The following is a 24,006-nucleotide window of genomic DNA, read 5'->3' as shown; positions in this document are numbered from 1 at the left end:
ATGAAAGAATGGCAGGGCTAGAAGGTAGGAAGAAAGGATACAATTGAATCTTGCCACATAGAGGACAGAATTCATTGTGACACTTATCTATCTCCCACCTGATTTCTTTTTAGAAAGGTGAGAAAGGTCCTAGATCTGAATCAAGAAGTGTGGAAAGCTTGCTATAGCAATAACTGAACATCAGTCTTCAATGAGATGCTAATGTTGAAATACCTTTTAAAAGCACAATTTATACTTGAAATGTTCAAAGGCTGCCAATATCTATTCGTCTGCTAAAGCCCTCTATGTTTGTATTATACAATAAGTGAGAGCAACTGTCTCTTAATATTATAAAAAAATTGTTAACAACTTAGAAAGAAAATACACCCCAAAATGAACCCCTCTAGTCCTGTTCAGGAGCTGTGCTTTTTATAATGGATACCATAATGAAAAATTCCTTATTAAATTTATTGTGGTTTTTAATGAACTGGTTCTCCAAATGTGAAAAGTCTGTGTTGATATACTGGGATTGTATGACTTAGAAAATAAAGGGAGTGCATATTTAATACTGAAAGATAATAAGACAGATTAGGCCATATTTTATTTTAAAATGTGCTTTTTTCCAACATTTATAAGAGTAAGCAGATAAACCTGCCAACATCTCCTCCTTTTATACAAAGAACTGACTATAATAAAATTTTAGTCATACTCTTAGAAGATTTTAGAACAAAAGTGGAGAAATCTAGGGCAGAAAGATGATGAACTTGCCATTAAATCTTATTCACTAGTACTTGATGCCTGAAATCTCACAGAACATTTAATGTGCCTATAACACTGAACATTTGACAGCTTTTACATAATATTCTAGGCAAAGGTGACCTGATCCTCCTGTGCTGTTGACAGTGCAGCTGAAATGCCCCTCCAATAAATGAAGCAGGATTATCTAGCCAAGATGGCAAACAACAGCTTATGATAAGCACCAGAAAATTTCCATTGCTCATTGGATCACTGCTGTCAATGACACATGGATCATGTCTGAATATAAATCATACGTTTCCCTAGACACTTGATAAGTTTTAAAGGACAAGAAAACACAAAGCGGACTTCAGATTTAAAGACCAGTTGTGTGTTCCACACTTAGAAGTTTACAATGCTCCATCAAAGGAAGCTTTGAAAGTCTTTAGGGTTATGTTAGTGTGTATCTCCCTTAATCATATTCTATTGACTCGGATGCATCTCCAGCTTAAAATTCATTGAACACAAGGAATTCACTATAAGTTGTAAGACAATAATGAAAATAAACAAGCACTCAGAAGTGGCATGTGAGGTGACAAAAATCGTGGAGGATTCATGCAATATGTTCAAGATGTCTGCATCGATGTACCATATAATGACTGCTACTTTGCCTCCCAATTTGTGGAAAAAAAATAATCGAAGAAAAGCTTGGGTGCTTGTTGTCAATGCATAGGCTACAAGTCACCTGTTGTAAATTTAGTTTATAATAGTGTAATTAGCTGCCACATGGCCAGATTTTCTAAATGCTCTTCCTCCTGCTGGAAGCTTGACAATTTGAATGCCACAGAATATCAATACCAATCTTTTACAGCCTTTTGCCAGAGCAGCCTCAGGATATGTTGAGCTGGCGAGGTAACTGCATTAGAGAATTGAGTTTGTTCTTTTTCAGAAGACAAATATACTATCTTTGAAACCACTTACAAGGAAAAAAATAGTCATTAAATACCAGTGTCCAACACCAAACTAGAGTTGTTAATAATAGGAGTATTCTAGCATTGCAAAAGATACGGGACCTCGAAGTCAGACAAAAAGAATGGTGCTAAAGACAGGCAAACCCAGAATACTTTATAGAAAATCATATCTGGGGTTGGTGGGAGAGTTGCAGCTTATAACGGTCATATCTAATACAGAGTGTTCTCATATATAATAGCAGCAATGATATAAATGCAGATATGTTTATAGCTTCTTACACAAGTGAGAAAGTGAACAGAGTTTGGGGAAAATATTATAGAATACAGCAGAATGCAGCTGAGCCCAGAAATAAAAGTTGCAAGACTCCTTGCCAGAGAGAGAGAGAGAGAGAGAAAGCATTAACTGCTTTGTTTGAAGAACATTAAAAAACTAATAGTGAGCTTTCATCGAGAATGATTTTCTTTAATATGGAGAAGCTAATTTAGTTGATTATTTTTAGTTAAACACTCTAACATTTGATGCATAGGTAGATATACAAGATGTTGCAACCTAACTAGAATTACAGTGTATGTGTTAAATTAAGAAACACTATAAATTGAGAATAATCTAAGAAATTTGTGAAAAACCAATTTTTATTTTTTAAAAAATGCAGAAGCACATAATTTCTGGATGAATTCTGCTTTATGTCATACTGAATAGATTTATCTTTATGAAAATCTCACATACATCTTAAGTTATAGTAATGAACAAAATTTTAAGAACTGTTAAGTGCTTGGTGGCTATTTGAAAACTATACATCTCTAGTTCCCTTTCTATTACTTATTCCAACTTTCTCTGGCACTCACAAATTGGCAGATCTAAGGCTACATATAGGGCAGGATTCACCAGGGACCTACTGCAGATGGCAGTGAGATATTCCTGCAGCAATTGAATCCAGAGTTTGGCTGCCTTATCCATCAGCTGTGTGATAACTACAGCTTGGCTCTTAACTCTAACTACACTTATGCTATTGCAGAAGTGACCAAAAAAAAAAAAAAAAAAGAAGTCATTTGGAAACATCCATCTCCTCATCTCCTCACAATATGGAGGACTTTGCTTTTTTAGTTTCCTTGTTAACTTTTGAAAAAGAGTGTTGACTAGATTGATAGTTGACTAAGTAAATGCTTTTATATAAAGCAATATGGACATTTGAAAAGTAAATTTTAAGCTGTCTAGTATGGAGTTCCATAGGGAGTCATTCTTTCACTTAAATATGTTATTGTTCGAGAAAATCATCGAGAATGATTTTCTTTAATATGGAGAAACTAATTTACTTGATTATTTTTAGTGAAACACTCTAACATTTGATGCATAGGTAGATATACAAAATGTTGCAACCTAACTATAATTACAGTGTATGTGTTATATTAAGAAACACTATAAATTGAGAATAATCTAAAAAATTTGTGAAAAAACAATTTTATTTTAAAATAAAAATAAAAATCCACATACATCTTAAGTTATAGTAATGAAAAAAAATTTTAAGAACTGAACATGCTTGGTGGCTATTTGAAAACCATACATCTCTAGTTCCCTTTCTATTACTTGCTTTCCTATTAAGAAACATAGAAAATAAGAACAATAATTAAGAACAATAATTGCAACTTTTAAAATTAAATGCTCAGTGTACTTACAAAATGTACTTACAAAATAGGGCTTATGACATGCTTCTCATTTATCTTCCTAATATTAGGAATAATGGTTTAATGAAGCAATCAAAAATATACAAAAAAAGTTTTTAAACATTAAAAAAATCACAAATCAATAAGTCATGATATGTAACTAAAAAATTTATGTGAACATGCTATTTTAACTTTATTTTCTCCCTTTAATCATAAATACTCTGTGATGTAAAAATTTGGAAAAAAGAAAATTTGTTAATTTAGTTACAAATGTGAAATACCAATGTGAACTTCTCACAACTTAGTATTTATCATTGCCCTATTTTAAATTCTCTTTGCTTACTTATGCAGTAATTATGGAAACCAGACCCACTTCACCAGTCTTGTCATAGCTGACACCCAGCTTTGACAGAATTCCAGCTCTTGCTCCTACCAAAGGTACTTTGGTAACTACGTGACTGTATATTTTTGTATTGATTATGTAGATATAAATATGCCCATTTGCTAGGCTACACTATTTTATCTAAGTAATAAAGTAACAGTGTAAATTATTTTATTGATCTGATATATACACAGAGAGATATTTGTCTAATTATTTTTTTCTAGGCTAAAGTATTTTAGTTGAGGTAATACATATATTAGTTAAAATTTTGAGTATTTCTTTAAGATTTATAATAAATAAGACAATTTTCCCCACACTATCAAAATAAGCAGTCATTTTTAACTCCTATAGCTGTTTCTTCTGATATTTAGGTCCACATATCCACATGTCAGGAAGTCATTGCCTGATTTTTAAATTTTAGATATTATTTTGTTCATGCTATGAAGCATGATAATTTAGCTACTGATCCTGCCTTATGTCTTTCAATCAAATTTAAGTTATACATGGTAATTAAATCAGCATTGTTTATATTATCATGCACATAGAAGTATTTTGCAAAGTTAAGTATATTTCTAGTTTTCTACATTTTTCTCTAGATGTAGTAATAACTTGATATTTTCCTTTAATTTTCTACAGACCTCTATCTTTTCTTGCCCTAATTTCCCTGTAGAACTATAAGATTCTTCTAAACGTAGCTAGACACAGCTATCACCATCTGTTGTTTCCTGGTGTTTGCCTTTCCCTATGTACCTCTCTCTTGACTAATCCAGGAAAACACTGCTCTGCTATATCATCCCAGGGCCTCCCATGTGGGGCTCTTCATTCCTGGATCCCATGTCTTCCTGTTTCATGGCTTATTATCTCAGTTAGTATCTTTACCACCTATAGCTTCTAGAGAAAAAGTTTACGGGCCTATTTTTTTAAGATATATGTTTTCAGAATTTTAAGTACTTGCGCAGACTACTAGTTGAATTTTGAGTATTTTAAGATACCTTTATCTGCATAATTAATTTTTAAATTTTGGGTATAAAATCTTGGTTGGAATTCATTGCCTTCACAGTCTTGAACATATTGAACCACTTTCTTCTAATTTCCAATGTTGCTTTGATCAATTTTGTGTTTATTTGATGGATTACTAAGGCAAAGAAAGAAACATCATTTTGCATCATAGTTCACTGGTGGTCTTGATAAAAACAGTTTCAATGAAGTTGTGAACTAAAGCTCAGCTGGAAAATACTAAGAGAGACTCTGAGAAGAAGAAATTCAAACACATACTGTAGAAAATCTTTTCAAGAAGTTTTGCTGAGAAGGAGACCAGAGAAACTGAAGGAACATAGCTGGGGTGATATGTAGAATCAAAGATGGAGTGCATCTTGTTTGTTATTTTTTAAGGTAAGAGATAATAGTGTAATTTTACATTTATGCAAGTCTTAGAAAAAAAGATAAGTTGAGGATCTGGGAGAAGAGATGTAAGACAGTGAGTGAGGTTCTACAGAGAGAGACCTTGAGACTCATGTGAGAACCTGCAGCTTTGTGACTTTAAACCTTCTGCTTTTTCCAACTGCCACATAGACATTTCAACATGTGATGGACCAGAGGATTTAATAATATCTAGCCTTATAAGCGCAAAGGAACAATTTCAAGTTACAGTATAAAGTTCTGTAAACATTAATACCTCCTGAGTAAAATCCCCTGTAATGTGCATAGTTATAAATGCAATAACCAAGACAGACCATCTTATTAAAAAATAGACTATAAATATTTAGTCACAATGAATGCCCTCAGTTTGGTTAGTGAGACATAAAAATGGGCTGCAAGTTGAAAGGTCCAAGTATCATAATATAATATACCACATTTTAAAGCACTTTGGAGTCTTCATTGAACTTTATTCTGGATTATCTAATTTTATCTTTACTGCAATGGTAAGACATGGGTGAGGCAGAGATTAGTCTATGTATTTTATCACTGAGGAAACTGAGACCAAAGGAAAGAGAAAAAAAAAATTCACTTATACTCACAGCATGCTGAAGTTTACTCCTCTAGTTATGGTTGAGTATCTCTTATCTACAATGCTTAGTACCAGAAGTATATCAGATTTCAGAGGTTTCCAGGTTTCTAAATATTGCATAGACTACTAGTCGAGCATCCCTAATCTGAAACCCCAAATTTGCCCTGGTTGGATTCTTATTACCATTAGTTCTTGGTAAGTGTGGTGGTGGTGTTTTGGGGTTTTGTTTTGTTTCTGTTTTAATAAGAAGTTGCGGTCACTTTTTTTTCTTACTATGTTAATGTCAACAGAGAGAGACCCTTGAAAACCTTCCTGGAAAAGGCCACTGGAATGTGTCATTGTTCTTTCCATCCACACACACACACACACACACACACACACACACACACACACAAAGCTTCTTATGCTTCTCTTTTCTATTTGATTAAGAAATGTAAAATATCTTCAAATTTTGTATGTATTCCTTTCCACATAAATCTCTTTACTTCTCAATTTACACTGTTGACCACTATGTTAATCTAGATAACTAACATTGACTGCTAAAATAGAAAGAAGAAAACAAAAACCACCAGAATCTCAATGGCTGGACCCACAATTTATTTCATTATCAAACAATTGCTGAGAGTTGGATGGGGCTTTCCTCCATCTAATGTCTCAAGAATCCAGGTTTCTTCTAACTCATGACCTACTGTTTAAGGTAACAAGGTAACTGAGGGAAAGTAAAGAGGTGACATATCAGCTTAAATTATTTGGCTCAGAAGTGACACATTTATTTCCTCTCTCATTCATTGGTTAGACTTAGTCACTCCTCCCTGGCTATGAGGAGCTAGATGAGCAGCCTCCCGGGCGGCTCCCAGCAGTCTCCTCACGATTAGGGACAGCAGGTCTGGATGTGGGGCAGTGCTAATGGCACTATCACACTCACTTTCCTGAGTTTTTTCCCAAAGCTTTTTCATTCTTCTGATTACATCAGAAAACATCATTTGGGAGCTGATATGTCTTTGAGATATTTTTAAATAAGGAGAATCTGTCCCTGAAAAAAAAAAAAAATCAATCAGAAAGAGATAGGAGACCAGACTAAGTCATTTTTAAAAAGCAAGCAATTGAACGCCTTCTGTCCAACACCTTCCGAATGCAATCCTTTAACCTTAGGGGATTTTTGTTATGACCTCTGAATTAGGACAATTTTAGCTAGTATGGGGAAAAAAATTATGTATATAGTCTTCCCCCAAGCCAGTGACTTAAAACAGTGAATGTTTATTCCTAACCTCTGTGGTTTGGGTAAATGTTCCCTCAAGGCCCATGTGTTAGTTAATAGCTTGATCCCCAGCCCATGGCACTAGGGGGAGGTGGTGGCAAATTTAAGAGGTGGGGCCTAATTGGAGAAAGTTAGATCACTGGGCATTACCCTGGAAGGGAATTTGGGAACCTAAGCTCCTTGCTCTTTTTCTCTTTTGCCTCCCAGTTGCACAAGGTAATTAACTTTGGCTGGCACATGCTTCCACCTTGATGTACTCACCTCCTTACCATAGGACCAAAAACAATAGGATCAATTGACCACAGACTAAAACCTCCAAATCTGTAAGCCGAAACAAACTTCTCCTCCTTATAAGTTGATTTCCTTGACTATTTTGTAGCTGTTATAGAAAGCCATCTAACACATGACTCTTTGAACTGTGCAGTTGTTATGGATCAAGAGGTGGCTTTCCTCCCTGAATAGTTTTCAAATTCTGAGTTCCTCACTTCTTGGTCTCAATCATCCCCCTAGGATCTTGGGGGCTTTTACATGTAAAGGGTAAAAGAGAAAGATGATACAGATATCACATTCATTATTTAGCAAACTTGCATAGAAATAACACACTTCATTTTCATTAGACAGTTGAGAACTAGCCCCCATGGCTCCGTATAGATACAAGGGAAACTTGGAAGTGTAGTCTTTAGCTGGGCAGCTACATCCCAGCAACAACTCAGTACTGCAGAAGAGGAAGTGCAAATTTGAGGTGCTCTGCTAGACATCTCAGCCATGCATCCAAAACACAAACTTATACAACTATTTCTAAATATTTCATATTAAATACCAAATTCTAAATGTATTATCAATTCATATTTAATACTCCAAGTATACTAGGATCTGCACAAAATCTATACCTGATAGATACCCAGTGTTTAAGGAGCTTAGTCTCTGAGGGAAGCTCACAAATAACACAGTGAGATAATTTACCAAAGTTGCACTCAGAAGTGGGAAAACAAGATGCAACATGGCGGGCTGTTTTGAGACCTCACTTTGATCTTATGTGAACAATTGCATTCTCTTAGGCTTTTGAGACCCTATGCTCTGTAAAGTCCAGTGTCTTTCAACCCCCAAATTGTTTTCCTTTTTTCACATTTATAACTCTATAAATAATATACAAGAGAACAAACATATAGCTATTAATCAATAATACCTCTATTTGATAATTCTTTAGTGTTTTAAACTCTACTGGATCTAAGTAAGTGATATACATTCTCTCACCTCTGCACTGATCAAAAGTTACAGGATGGTTTTCAGATGTTCAGTGGTTTTGTGTGTGAGTGAGTCGCATGTGAACTCTTTGAAAACAGGGAATATGGGCTTTCCCAAATCTTTACTTCCAGTTCCTGCTATGTAAATGTACATTGAAGTGAATTGAGTAAATTTTTATGGAAATCTTCATTGAATTGGTGAGCTGTAGTAAGTGAGGTTACCATTGGGATGCATGTGAGATTCTTTCTAACTCAATATTTTTATTAATGTGTTGGGGGAAGATGCAAATCTCAAAACATACTCATACTCATAAAATTTTAAGATGATCCTAGCTTGGGAGGAGTACCAAACACCAGGGACAAAAAAATATAATCCAAAGAAGTTAGAACTGTCTACATAAAAAGAAACTTGGCCTTCAAAAATGTAAATGACTATATGCAAGGAAAAAAAATGGTTTGAATTCTTCCTAAGCAAGGGAATAAAAGAAATCTGGAGTCCAAGGGTGATGATAATTTACAAATTAGATCTGTGTTTAATATGAAGAGCTATAAACAGAGTCAGAGCTATTTTGGCCTGAATTTTGAGAGCTTCATATAATAAATGGGCCAGGAAACTAATTGTCCTTCTTTGTGTGTTGTTAAAGATTTTCTAAATTTCAGTTGTTCTAATTTCAACCACTATCATTAGAAATAGAGCTAAACTAAGAATTTGGAAAAGAACCAAAAATATCAGTAGGAATAAGATCAATTACCAATAATAGTTTTTCTATAGTGTGTACTTATTATTCACTTCCTAAGACACTTTACTGATACAAATACCTTAGGTATTTATTATATCAACTATGTTACTCATTAATTCTCAGAACCTCCTTTTTGGTGTAGATTTTCCCCATTTAACCAATGATGAGTCATTCAAAGATTTCACATCATATGTCAATCTTGCCAGCCAACTAGTCACCCTTCTTATCAATTTCATCCCTAGATGAGAAAAAAGAAAATAAGAATGTATCATTTACCTAGGAATGCCAGAAAATATTTTCCTTAACCAACCTGAGCTCTGCACTTTATGAGAGGAAATATGTTGTGAAATTTTTTTATGTGTAACATCATGATATCCATTGCCCTAGTCAAAGGAACACTTGCCTCCTGGACCACACTGTTCAGATGAGACTTGAGAGCATTCATCTCATTCAACCTATTTTCCTATCTCAAATGCAAAAGGCCTCTCTATTGCCTTGCCACTGTTAGGATAAAAGAAAAAAAAAATGGCTCCAACCTCTAACCGACATCCAGATTCCTCCAGATTCTTGATCTTGCACAGATGGCCAATCTCTTTATGTGTACTTTCCTCAATACAATGGCATTGACACTAACTCACTCTTAGAGTGGCAAGTAAGAGTGAAATAAGATAGTGCTTGAGACGAAGAGAGTGCTTAGTAAATGGGAACTATTATTGACTGAGTGATGAGGCTCATACATATTACCTCAGGATGGAATCAGTGATTCCATTTGAAAGAAAAAGATTTTTATATGCAGTATAACAATGATGTCAAGCATTCGTCCACTGCATGGTTCAAGCTATAAACTTTATCTTTGTCATTTCCCCTTTGTCCTGTTTATTTCCTCCATTCTGTCCTGCCTCTACTGCCTCATACTTAGGAATTATTTGTATATTAATCTGCCCACTTACACCTCTTACTCATGGGGATAAGGGAAAATGCCTTATTTAACTTTTTATCTCATAACATTAATAACTAACTAATCAAAAAATAAAATTAGGATGCTCCTTTAGACAACAACCACCAAAACAAAATAATTTTTTTAAAAAACCCTCAGTTTTAGAAAAAAAATTAATGCATACATGGCACCAATTTTGTTTCTTATTTATGCTGTAGGTTTAAGAATCAAGGCAGTAATTGATGCATTGTACTTTTAATCCAGAATGGAATCTTCAATAATTTAATGAAAAATGAAAACAAGACAGAAACTAAAATTTAACATCTATTGAATTTTGTTAAGCCTTGGGCAAAAATCACATTTGGATCAAAGAAGTTTTCTGTAAAGGAAGAACATGGTAGAAATAGGGATCTCTGAGAAGGGCTGGTGAAAGTCAGAAGCTATCCCTAACAGTCAACTTTCTTTTAAGATACTGTCAAAATGTGTAGCATAGCATACAGAAATCAACACACACACGACTAAAATGAACAGAACACTTAGTATGTTTATTTGCTTCCTAAGTGTTTTGGGGGCATTGCTGTCTCGCTATCCTTCACAATGCATTAAGTGCAATGTCTTTATTGAACTTCAAGGTCCAGAATTAAAGAGAAGAGAAATACATTTTGTGCTATTCTTGTACCTCAAATGGATGAATAAGTCTGTAAGTACATACACATATCAGTACCCCCACATAGATACTTAGTTTTGGTCAAATTGTTCACTCTCTATTTTTATATGGGTGATTAAATTGGCCTTTCCATCTTGATAATACAAGCCATTACATGACACTAACACTTCAGTGGAAAAACAAATTAGCCAGGATATATGAATTTAGTAATTATCAGAATGTCCTTAGCAAAGATCAGAAAATAAGATGGTTTTGAGGGACTATCCTTAAGGTTAGAATATATGTTGAACACAGATGATGAGAAATTGGAAGAATTTGTGGTCAGGAAGACTTTGTGAGGCAAAATTATTGAATACATGTACATAAAACAAGGATACTGCAATATATTAAGACTCTGCTTTTATTATGCTATTTTAAAATTTTTTTCATAGTTCTTCCTTTTCTGGATTACTTCAAATATAAATCTTCACAGATTAATTATACAAATGATGTGTTCTTAAGGTTATGATAGAGTGACACCGTTAAGAAAGTGTTTAAGAAGATTGTAAAAGGGAACACATCCTCTGAAAATAATAAATAGTAAAATTTTTAAAATTTGAATAGGTTTCAAAATTTTTTTAAAAAATTTAGGCTATGATCAATACCATATAAATTTAGTTTAAAATACACAGAGAGAAAGAAGAATGAGGAAAAATAAGAGGAGAAAGAGAAAGAGAAGGAAGGAGGAAGTGGGAGAGGAGAAAAGAGATATTATTTTTAGCTCTACTCTTCTTGTAACACTGCCAGTAATCTATATATTTAATAATTCTAAACACACTGTATTCTAGGAGCTAACTTGAAGCCTTCTTACTATAATTTTGCTATACTTTAAATGATTGGGACTGATTGTAAAGTGTAATATACATGAATTCTTTGAAAAGAAAACATTTGAAATAACAGTAATATTTCTTAGTCATAAAATCATGACTTTTTGGTAAGATATAAGCAAAGAACACTAATGCTGTAAAGAGATATGGAAAGGTGTACAATTCTAGAATCTATTTTCAGTAGGTTAAAATGTAGTATAAAATTAGCATGGCAGAGACAGGAGCCCTATCATTATCACATATATGTTGATACATCCAGAAGTTTTATATATATCTTTATTAATGTGTGGCAAATTTGCCAGTGACTTTCAAATTTCCAACTTGAGCTAAATAGTAGTTCTAGTTAGCTCTCCCAAAGAGAGAAAGTAAGAAGCTTCAGCTTCTCTTCCCTCAGATGGTCCTTTGTGCATTCATTAATGCATTCATATATTCATGCATTCACAACAGACATCTATGGACCTTTCTTATTTGCATGGCATTCCTCAGTACTGGGGAGATTTTAAGGTGATTAATTAAGTCACAGTTTACAAGAGCTCATTTCATAAGTTCTTGACAGGAAGATATGCAAGACTCGATAAATTTCTTAGATAAACATTAGGAAATGTTATAATATGGAAAATGCTACTGAAGAAAGCCAGGTTTACCATGAAGAAGGTGCCTGAGAGTGATTGTGTGTCTTTTCTTTAGGCTGTATGAGCACCTACTTCTATGCCTTAAAGTCATGTTGATATTGGCCAACACCTGTATGAGTTCTCTGAACTTCTTGTCCCAACCCACTATGAACACTGCATCACTATTAAATCTCTTGATTTCCAGGCTTGTGAGTAAACTTCCTTTTCCTCACTCTCTTGGATCTAACACTTGCACCATCTCTCAATCCATTTCATTTTTTTTTTAACTTCAGTTCAGATTTCACTGATGATACTCTTTCCTTCCCTGTTCCCCTATCTGATTTCTGTAACCCCAGCTTCATGACATCCTTATGTAGGCAATGCCCAAAGCCTCTAGGAGTGACTAAAGCAGTCATTACAAAAGTGAAAATGTAAAGGAAAGAAGGGACTAGATGCTAATTGCTAAGTAACCTTAATTATAATTATGAAACATTATAAAAAATGTCAGAATTTATTCTTACATCTTTTTCTTGATAATTGATTTTTTTACATTTTAAATTCTCAGAAATGTTTTCTAGATTCAGTGGAGGGATTCATTTGCTCTCCAAATTTTATTATAAAGTATTGAACATTGATTCTGCAATATAAATGAGAATTTTCTATCTATAAATTACTATATCTTGGATAGAGTCCTGAAGAAAGCTTATCTTGGAAGACTGCATTTTTAATCAAAAACCAGAAAAATCACTGGAAATTTCCATGTTGTCTAAAGTAAGTTAAATGATCATCATTCATATGCTGTCAATCTAAATGCCACTATTAATACTTTGTGCACATTAACATATAAAACATAGCTTCTTAGATTTCTGTGCTTATCATAGATTTGGTTTTTCTTTCCTTAAGGATCTCAGAATTTTACAGGAATAGCATCAATCAGATAAATAAATCAATGACATATTCCCAGTGAGTTTAAGTTCTGGTAGAAGTTCAGAATCAATTAGTTAAAAATCAATGAGAATCTTGTTTACTGACATGTGACATAAAATGCAAAATAATAGTTGTTTATTATATAAAATAAATGAATGTGTTTGTTTTCTTTCCCACATTATAAAACCCAGAGTTTCAGTGCAGGGCTAATCTGGTGGTTTCAGGTTATCAGAGATACAGACTTTTTCCATCTTGTTCCTTCATTCTCTTTGCAAAGGGCAACAGTACTCAAAGTGACTTAAGGTATAAAATGTCTCCTCCAGCTCTTACAATTTTATCCCCGAATAGGAGGAAGGAAACCACAGAGTAGTAGCAGGTCCCTCTATAGAGCTCCACATTCTTGCTTGCAATTTTTTTTTTTTTTTTTTTTTTTTAGAGAGAGAGAGTGAGAGAGAATTTTAATATTTATTTTTTTTTTTTAGTATTTGGCGGACACAACATCTTTGTTTGTATGTGGTGCCGAGGATCGAACCCAGGCCGCACGCATGCCAGGCGAGCGCACTACCGCTTGAGCCACATCCCCAGCCCTCTTGCTTGCTTTTTGCTAGCTGCAACTTAATCAACTTGCTGCCAAGTAAGGCTAGGAAATGTAGTTCTTTCATAGAACCATTTGAGGTTCTTTAGGAAGAAGAGGAGGAAAAGATGCAGGAGTAAGTAGGCAGAAGTCAGTACCCAATAAATGACTCTGTTACTGCTCTTTTATTGGTATTTCCCCCTATTGTTTTAACAGTAGAGCAAGTGTTATGTGATAACTTTGCAGAAATCAAGCAGATTTAAGCCAGGTAGCTTAGCTTCTTATTGGCTAGAAAAGGTTAATTATGGACAATGGATCAAAGAAAAAGTTAGTGTTTATTAGAAAAAAATAACCAGGTGCTACTAACAAGCCACTTGTAAGCAAATTTAACAAAAAGGTGTCTTGTTTCTGGGTAGAAGAAGCCTCGCACTAGGATATTGGTTTAGAGTCAAGTGGAACAGGATTCAGGTCCTCTGCTGGCAGGACATAAAGCCTGCATAACTGTACACACCACCCTGGCAGGAGTTGCACTCTTCAACATTGGATGAGAATAAAGCTGTCACCCAGACTACTTTGTGTTCATTTAATGCTATCAAATGCTGTCTGCTTCTACGTTACTAGGTAAGTTAGCAAGCTGAGGCTGGTTGTAATGTGGGCTCTGTGGGTGAGAAACATCTGGTTTTGTTTTTTGTTCTTCCTTTCATCTCAGTCTTCCTTATTTCCCTTTCTCCTTCATCCTTCCCCCAGATTCTGTGAATTATAATGTTCTGTGTATTCTGCTTCCTCTGCATCTCTCAAATGTATGAATTTGTCTCCAACCCTATTCTACCTGTCTTGAGTAAGACCAACTGGAAATTATTATGCCTCAGTCATGAGGAGGCTGAGGAAGTGTGATAGGCAATAATGCCCTTCTCCTCCAAAACTTGGTCCTATTCCCTGGATAAACCAGGAACCCAGTAGTTGTTCTTCATATTGTCTCTCCTTCACTGAGAATCAATCCATCACCTAACTAATGCATTTTGCTTCATAGTTATCTCTTAGATCATCCACTTTTTCCCAACCATACCATTATCACCACTGAATCCAGCTACAATTGTTCCTCTTTTTGTTTACCACAATAGTCCTTTAAGTGGTCCACCATGAAATTACTATTCCACCTTTCTTTTACTTCCCATCTCCACCTCCTTCCAATATGTTTTCCCCATTGCCCTTCAATGGCATTAAAACCCTCTGAGACTTGGGCTTCCTCCAATATCTCCAACTTCACCCTGCTTCACTGCATCTGCTCCTTTAGTGTTTGGGCTTTCCTTTAGTCCTTTATATTGTGGTTGACCTCTGCATCTGTTGTTCTCTATTCGTGTAATATTCTTTCCTCCTCATGTTGCCTGTCAACTGTGATTTATCTTTTAGATCTTAGTTCAAACTATACTTTTCTAGAACAGGCTTCTCTGACACCCATGATTACGTGAACTGTCCTTAATATATGTTCTCATAATTCCATGTAGTGCATTTATCTCAGGGGCAATTTTACATTTGTTTGTGTGATTGTTTCATTAATATCTGTTACATTCTAAGGGTCATAACCTCCATGAGAGAGGAGATTATGTTAGCCACTGTGAGCCCAACCCAAATGATGCTAAAGAAATGCATTCTGAGTAAAAGAGAAGAAAGGAAGGAAAGAAAGAAGCGAGCAGGAAGAGATGGGGTGGGGAGGAAAACATATTTTCTGTATTTTGTTTTCTCTGCAGTACCTAGCATAACACTTTGCTCATAGAAAGTTCACTGTGTTTTTTTTTTAATGCAACGACTACAGTATCACCAATGATTTGTGCAGATTGGAGTTGGAAAACCAAATTTATTCCATTGTTCTGGCCAGTCACTAAACATGCTGAGTTGTCCATTTTGGAATATTTCTGATTTATTGAACTAGTTTAGAATTAGTGCCAAACATCCTAGTGCCAGAACTGAAGTTCTTACTTTCTTGCCTTGCTCCTGACATATGGCTCATTACGTAAATTAACCGCTGAAAATTTATATCAGCCTTTCAAGAAGTGGATTCATTGTCCTAGATTTGTGGCTGGGAAGACACAGAGATAGTTTAATGTCTCATTAAGATTCAGAACCACTGTCATTAAAAAAAAAAAAAACATACTGTAAAGAAAGGACAATGAAGTCTGTATAGGTGAAAGAAAAAAGTTGAAGAAAGTGCTATTTGGTTCCCCCAAAATGGGAGAAATTCTAGTAGCTCTGTTCTTGATCAGTGCATGTGTAGGTCTCTTACTGGCCACTGGTCACTACATAAATCTCAAGCTTTTGGACTGCTCTGTAGGCTATATTCTAAAAATGTTTTCTCTACAATTTGTAACATATTAGATATGGATAGAGTATGTCCACAATAGTTTATTCAATGCACAGACCAGGCCCTGTGGTAGCTAAATATTTATGTTTGCAGTGTTGGGAACTGAACCCAAAGCCTTGTGCATGCCAAACACATGCTGTATCACTCACTGAACCACACTCCAGCCTCATAGCTAAAATTGTTTCTTCTGACGTTCAAAGTAACTGCCTGAGTAAAGAAGGGAAAGGATTTTGCCCCATTTTTGTTATGTGGGTTGCCCAAGATCACAGAGCTGTGTTGCCTTTGTTTTCCACCTCCTGGTTGAATTACTCTTCTGCTATTTTTTCCACACATCAGTTTTAGACAAAAACTCACTCCTTTCCACCTCTTGACCCTGCTCCTGAAAAATATTCAACTTCTTGGATTCTGCCTACTGAGATCCCAGCATATAGCTGCCTTGCTTTGGGCTAAACTCTTGGGCTCTACCTGGGCCTGCTTAATTTTATAATATCTTCCTGCTTCCCACTTGTCTAGCCTGAGTATCCTCAGGTTCCTCCTTAGATTCTGGCCCAGGGAATCTTGAACTTTGAATCTGACTTGTCAAGAAATTAAAATTCTGCCTTTCTGCAGGCTGAGGTATGAAAACTACGGTCCCACCACAGAAACCAAGTGGCCATTGCCCTTGTGTTGCTAGGCCCTCTGAGAAGTTAGGGACCTTAGTCAATTTTGTCCTGCTTTGGAAATTTAAGGAGCTTGCCAAAGCAGAAGACTTCAGGTCAAAAAAACAAAGGAAGACCCAGATGATAGGACTCACATAGATATCCAAAGTGAATCCTAGAACACTTACTTAGCTAAATTTAGAAAAAAAAAAATCTATCATCTCTTTTGTTTTAGCAGCCCCTTTTCAGCACATTGACAAAGCAAATTTTTAAAAGCAAAGAGTATATCGGGAATACTATTTCTCTAGAAGAACTTTCATTTGGACAATTTCAGGAACAAATGAAAACACAAAGAGAATAAGTAGGTTAGCTCTAATAATTGCCATGAGTGAGCTTGGGAACTCTTGACATCAGGGTATGGAGAATTCATGAGGTGTTCTCTTCTGTGATTACTGGATACATCCTGCTCAAGTTTTCTCATAAGGGTGCATCTAAGATATTTAAAGGCTTAGCTGGGGCTCAAGTAGCTTCTTCTCAGATGGTTCACTCTTCCCAAAGCCCTCCCTTCCTTGCCATGTGGTATCTCTATAGAATCCCAGTACATGGCAATTGGCTATCCCATGGCAAATTATGCAAAAGAGAGCAAGTAAGAAGCCTTGGTGCCTTTTATTACCCCATCTTCAAGTCAAATACTCTCACTCCTGCTTATTTTTTTTCCTATCCTTTTAAAGAAAATCATGAAGTTTGAAGCCATCTGTATCTCAAGGCTCTGTTTTCTTGAAGTAGTGTAATGAAGTTATAGATGCATTTTTAAACCACTACAATGTTTTGTTTTCAAGAACATTTTGAAAATATTTTTGAGTATGCTAATTCACCTCAAAATTAATAAGCAAAAAAAATGACCTTGAAATGAATGTCATATCTTTAAATAAAATTTATTTGATTTCAGAATAATTACATTAATTTAAGAAGCATCTTTGTCTAATTTTAAAAAGTGAAATTAAAGTGTGAATAAATTTATTGAAAGTTCCCATTTGAAATAAAAAATAGAATTAATATGGTACTGCTTTTTAACCCAATAGATTTCCAATATTTTTCAAAACTAATTTAATCATATTTGAAGCTTTAAAATGAAAGTATTCTGTATACTTCAGAAAGTTGTATTTGTGCAGTATAACTGAATCTGTCAAATATAAGATGAGGTAATGTCAGGCAAGCAGTTGCAGAAGAGTAGAGTAACTGGTGTGGGACAGGAAGTTACCTCTGATAGTGGCAGAGGTAAGCTATGATATGGATGAGGGATGATCTTAAAAACCACTTGAATACTGATGTCTCCTAAATTACTGACTACTTTCTGAATTCCATATTTGTATATATAGCTTTTACACAGCAAAGCCCTTTGGATAATAAATGTCTTTTCCAATTTTAATATGTTCTAAACTGGGATCTTGGTACTGTCTTCCTAGTCCCTGTTCCCTTCAATCCTTCAATGTTATCCATCTCAATAAGTGAAAAATCCACTTTTCCCCATGCTCACACCAAAAACATTGGAATTGTATCTGGATCTGCTCTCATTCACCTGATGTATTAGTAAAAACTGTGAGTACAACCTTCAACATTTATTCAAATCTGAGAGAGAGAGAGAGAGAGAGAGAGAGAGAGAGAGAGAGAGAGATCGTTCTATGGAATAAAATGAGCCAGAGAAGAGTGAATAAAGAAGTGTCCATTGGGGAAGGGTTGACGTTTAGATAGGGGTCATTAGAAAAGCCTTCTCACCATTTTCACTGCTAGCACCTTGGTTCAGACTGTCATCATCTCTTACTTGGATTATGCTGTCATCTCCTAACTAGCTTCATCTTCTACCATCTACCCCTACGCAGAAGCTAAGGGATCCTGTTACAATATCAAGCCACTCTTTTATGAGAAATGTCTGATGCAATTGTATCTCTCTGCAAGTAAAGGGCAACTCTTCATCATTATCTATGATCTCCTACATGATCTCCACTACTCTCTGACTTGCTCTCCTGCAGACACCCTTCCCACCTCAGTTACATGAGACATGTTCTTAACTTAGAGACTTTACTTTCTTTCCTGTGACCTTGAATCCTTTTCCCTAAAAGACTTGTTTTCTCACTTTGGACAAGTTTGTCTCAAAGTTTATTTCCTCAATAAGGCCTTCTTAATCACCCCATCCAATTTTCAACCCTTCCCCAATGGACACTTCTTTATTCACCCTTCTCTGGCTCATTTTATTCCATAGAACTCTCTCTCTCTCTCTCTCTCTCTCTCTCTCTCTCTCACACACACACACACACACACACACACACACAAATTTCTTTTTCTCTTTTCCTCACTAGAATGTGAGTTTCACCAGAGCAGGGGTTTTTGTCTTTAAGGTCAAATCCCTAATGGAGGGAATGACACTTGGCACTTGACAGATGTACATAGGAAAGGTAGCAGAATACAACAGTTACTAATATGGCATTATGTAAAAATGTGGATGTGTAACCGATGTGATTCTGCAATCTGTATTTGGGGTAAAAATGGGAGTTCATAACCCACTTGAATCTAATGTATGAAATATGATATGTCAAGAGCTTTGTAATGTTTTGAACAACCAATAAAAAATAAAATAAAATAAAATAATAATAGGAAAAAAAACAGATGTACAAATAGTACTTTCTGATGAGTAACCTTCTTTCTTTTTCACACTGTTGTCCCAGACGCTATCTTTCCCTTGAAGGCTCCTCCTCTGTGGCTTAATCCACTCTCTGCCAGTCTTCCTCATAACCTTGCTGTCTCCAAAAATCTCTTTTCATTTACATTACCTCCTATCTGGTGATCCTTTGACCACTACTCTGCTCAAGTTTTCCTCATCCCAATGTAAACAAGAAAATAAATAAAGTCTCTTTCTCCTTGTTCCCTTTTAAGCAGCATTTTCTTTCCTCTCCTTTAAGTCATGGCCAAACCACCCAATAGATTTTTTTAAAAAAGAAAGAAATCTATATTTCATGCCCCCATTTCCTCCTCACTGATTGTTCCCTCCCAGTCTGGCTCCTGTCATCATTACACTGCTTAAATTATTCTCTAAGGGTCATCGTGATATGCCAAATCCAATAACCTTTCATAGTGTTTAATATTCTGTTTATTTCTAAAGAAGTAGATATTGCTTTCAATGATCTTGGGTGTTCTGACCATGGATGAGGGATGATCTTAAATACCACTTGAATACTGATGTTTCAACGAATTTCAAAAAAATAATTAGAGTTCACTTTCATTTTATAAACAAAAGTATGTCACAGAAATCCTTCAAGAGATCATTCTTTCTTGACTTCTGTGAATGATCTTTGTTTTCCTTCTAGCCCTCTGACTTTCCCAGCTTTGTAAACTCTGGATTCCTGTGATAGTCAATTTTTCATCATTGGGACAAAATACCTGGGGAAAACAACTTAAGGAGGAAAAAACTGTTTGGGTCATGGTTTCAACCAATAGTTAGCTGAATCCATTACTATGGGCTTGTGATGAGGCAGAGCATCATGGCAGAGAGGGTATGGTAGACCACAGCTGCTCACCTCCTGGCAGCCAAGTAGGGGAAAAGGGGGAGCGGGGAGTCTGGCTGGGAGGAGAGAGAGATAGGGCCAGATACAAGATATACCATTTCAGGGAATGTCCCCAAATTGACTCCATATCCCAATAATGCCTCAAATTATGAATCCATTAATGAATTAATCCACTAACAAAGTAAGGACCCATAACTATCCAATCAGCCTTCCCAAAGACCCTACAACTGAACATTGTTGCACTGGGGACCAAGCCCTCAACCCATTAGTCTTTGGGGAATACTTCATATCCCACAGAAGTCCCTTTGTTTTCTTTCTCTGCAATGCAGGTGTTGCCCAAGTATCTGTTCTTGGTCTTTGTCATTTCTTTGTACAATCTTCTTTTGTTATCCCATACTCAGACATGTCCTCTTTCCCAAACCTCTGTAATTGCCTCAATATTTCCCTCCAGACATTCCACTGACATCTTGAACCAAATATTTTCAAAACTTATTTCATTATGTCTCCACCAACCCTGTTCTTATGTTTGCTATTCATGATTAATACTGCTTACCTTTCTCCCGGTCAACAAAACCAGAAAATTTAGCATTAGCTTGAGAATTCCCTTCCTGCTTGTACATCTGGGGCCAACTGTCTCCTTCTACCTGAAATATTGCTCAAAACTACCACCTCTTCTCTATCTCTCTGCCCCTACTCTACTTTTGATCTTTACTTTAATGTCTTTCTGGCAAGAATATAAAGTCTTGCCCATCAGACTTTTCTTCCCAAGCCTCACCTCCTCCCAACTCATTTCACACTTTATTTAGATTATGAGTCCTAAAACAATATCTGGCTTAAAACCCATTTTTGACAATGCTTTGCTAGCAGATTTATAAGTTTAATTTCTGGCTTTAAGATCTTTATAACTTAGTGTTTATGTACTCATTGAGAAAAAAGTTGCTTTCTTGGTATTTGAGAGCAGATCAAAAGCTTATAACCTCCAAAGAGCAAGCTACTCTTTGGGATCATTCCCATGCTATAATTCCCTGGATGAGATAGAACCCTCATTTGTTTTAGGTTGTGCGGATGCATTACATTTTTACTCTTAAGAACTTCCACCTCAGTTAGATGCCAGGTTGTAGTTCTTTGGATCTGTTTGGGATTTCATGAGGCAGCTTTAGTGTACCCATGGGGACCAGAAGACTTCAATTTCCTCTTTATCAGAAGTTTACCTTTGTACACGTGTGTCTCTGTAAGGGGCAAGAAAAGTCACCCTAGTTTTATATTTACTTCTCATCATCATCTCAAAATATGATTAAAAAAATAAGCTCTCATAAGATCAAACAGATAGGAAGTGATCTGTCAATCACAACACATATTAGGATGTTTATGGGCCTCTGATAATCTTTGCTGGTTAGTATCTATGACTCTGGGATTCACAAACCTAGGCCATCAGCAGGATCAGTTCACTACGATCTTGCTAGAATGTCAGAGACCTAGGGGGATTAGCCTTATCTCATCTTTCCACTGAGTATCTGTTATCAAATATGTGGATTTGGCATTAAAAAAAAAGCAATTCAGGTTTTGCCTATGTATGTGCCTTTCAGAAAAAGTCATAGAGTGGAAGGGTAATATTGGAGCAGAAAGAGAGTGAGTAGGCAGAAAAGAAGGGAAAGAGAGGACAAATTCCACTATTTTAGAATTCCTTAAATATGAGGGAAATGTTCTATATCACATACTAGAATACAATGTCTCAGCCTCCCAGAAACATCTATTCTATTTTAAAAAGCCAAAAAAGTATATATATAACACAGAGACTTAAATCCTTTTATAATTTTCCATGAGTAGAACAAACTGAGATTAGCAGGTGTTAACATTGGCAAGGGGACTGGAGAAAGAAAACAGAGGTGATGCACATTAGAACAATAAAAATCATGTTTTCAGATTTCATTCACTTTTATAACCAAAATAAAAAGACTGACTTGGCAGCAACCAACAAAGCCAATAATCCTCTTGCAATGGTGTCCAATATTCCAAAACATATGTTTTGAGTTATCTGGCCCCTGTAAGTTTCCTATTTCTCCAGGTGAGAATAAAGATAATCCTGACAGATTTACCCAGGTTCCGTTGTCAAATACTTGTAGGTGGTATTCACTTCTTTTATACATCATTCTACAAGGCTTTCAATTATTTCAGATGGTTTTGAAGTTCTGGAAAATAAAATCTCTAATTGGAATTAATTATAGTTAGCTTTAATTTTGGAAACAAAATATGTCACAAAAATTCATTATGAGAGTACCTCTAAATTACATGAATGTTTGAAGTTTAAGTGTCAGTGGTGTGTATGACAAGAATATAAAATTTTCACTAAGTTGAACACATTTATCAAACTTCTGAGCAGTTCAAAGCTCTTGCTTAAATTAAAAAAGAAATGTGAATAGTCTGAGTAGAATTTTGCTATTGCTAGATGCGACATCTTGAGGTGACAGAGCAAGAAGGAGAGGCTAGGAAGTGGGATCAAGACTAAATTTTATCCTCAGGTCTTGCATGATTGACTTTACAGCAGGAGGAAAATGAATGGTCTCAATATAGGAGGCTCTGAAGCTCCTTTTACTTCTGATGCTAGAAAAGCTGCTGCCTCTACATTTTCTACTCTTTTTCTCTGGCATAATGTGAGGGAGAGGGTCAGGGGACACACTTGTGGCCTCTAATGGCCAGATAATGGACCACAATAAAAGTTATGTGTCCCCAGCTGGAGGTGAAGACATATAATGGTTGACAAGATCCATTATCTAACTATTAGAACCTGGAGTGAATGGAGACAATTATTAAATCAAAGAAAAAATCCATTTTCACTTATTCAAGAAAAAAATTGCTTATGTGCTCTGTGTTTTCTTGAAAAATCCTGCCTTTGTATTCAAATAAAAATCCAATTGTAACAGTAGTCAATGTTTATTGAATACTTATAATATGCTCATTGGCTTCATAGAGAACAGGGTCGTAGAACAGAACTCATCAATTTCAAACTTCAGCATTTACTTGGAGGAAGATAACACCTCCATGTCTCAGTTTTTCCAATGTATAAAATAATGAAATAGCAGTGCACGTATCATACAATCATCAAGGATGGCATATATTAAGTATACAATAAACAACAGTTATAATTAATGTTGTTGTTATAATATTGTTATTGAGTAGAAATATTGTTTAGCTCTCTGGTTTGCCCCATTTGATGAATTAAGACATATAGAGGATGAAGTCAATCTGTTTAATCTGGAGGTTTGTGGATAGATTTTAAAAGATTCATTGTCTCATCAGAAGAAATTGAAAAAATATTTTGTCTATGTGCCTTTCGGTGGATAAAAGGGTTCATGGCCTTAAAACAGCCCTTGATTCTCAAAATTATAAGAATCCTTGATGAATTAAATTTAACATATGATTTCACTTGGCAAGTGATGCAGGGTGGTTATTGAGCAAAAATATTTTTAAGTGATTTCTTTTCCTTTGTATTGTTTTTTAAATGCTAGGAAAAATCAAATATTAAAATCAATAACAGGTACATATTCTGTCTGCTGAGTGCCAAAATAGGTACATGCATACCATCACAGAATGGTCTATTTTTCACCTCTTTTTGAGATGAATGTCTTTTCAAGAAACATTTGAAAGAAACAAAACCAATTCAGTTACAAAGGTGGGAAGCTATGGATTGAGTGCCTTGGTAATAGTTCTGTAGCAATCAATAAATACATTTTTTGCCATTTCATTGGGCCTTTAGGGACCCCTAGAATTTGAGTCAAGATTCTCATGCACATAATGGTATCGTGATATCAATATTTCCTTCTTTCATAATGCACTTGAAAAAGGAATCTGCCTCAACCCCTTCCACCCCTTTGGATATAAATTTTGTGC

Source organism: Callospermophilus lateralis, chromosome 12, assembly GCF_048772815.1.
Source record: "Callospermophilus lateralis isolate mCalLat2 chromosome 12, mCalLat2.hap1, whole genome shotgun sequence".
Lineage (NCBI taxonomy): Eukaryota > Metazoa > Chordata > Mammalia > Rodentia > Sciuridae > Callospermophilus > Callospermophilus lateralis.
Note: the sequence above shows the minus strand (reverse complement) of the source record.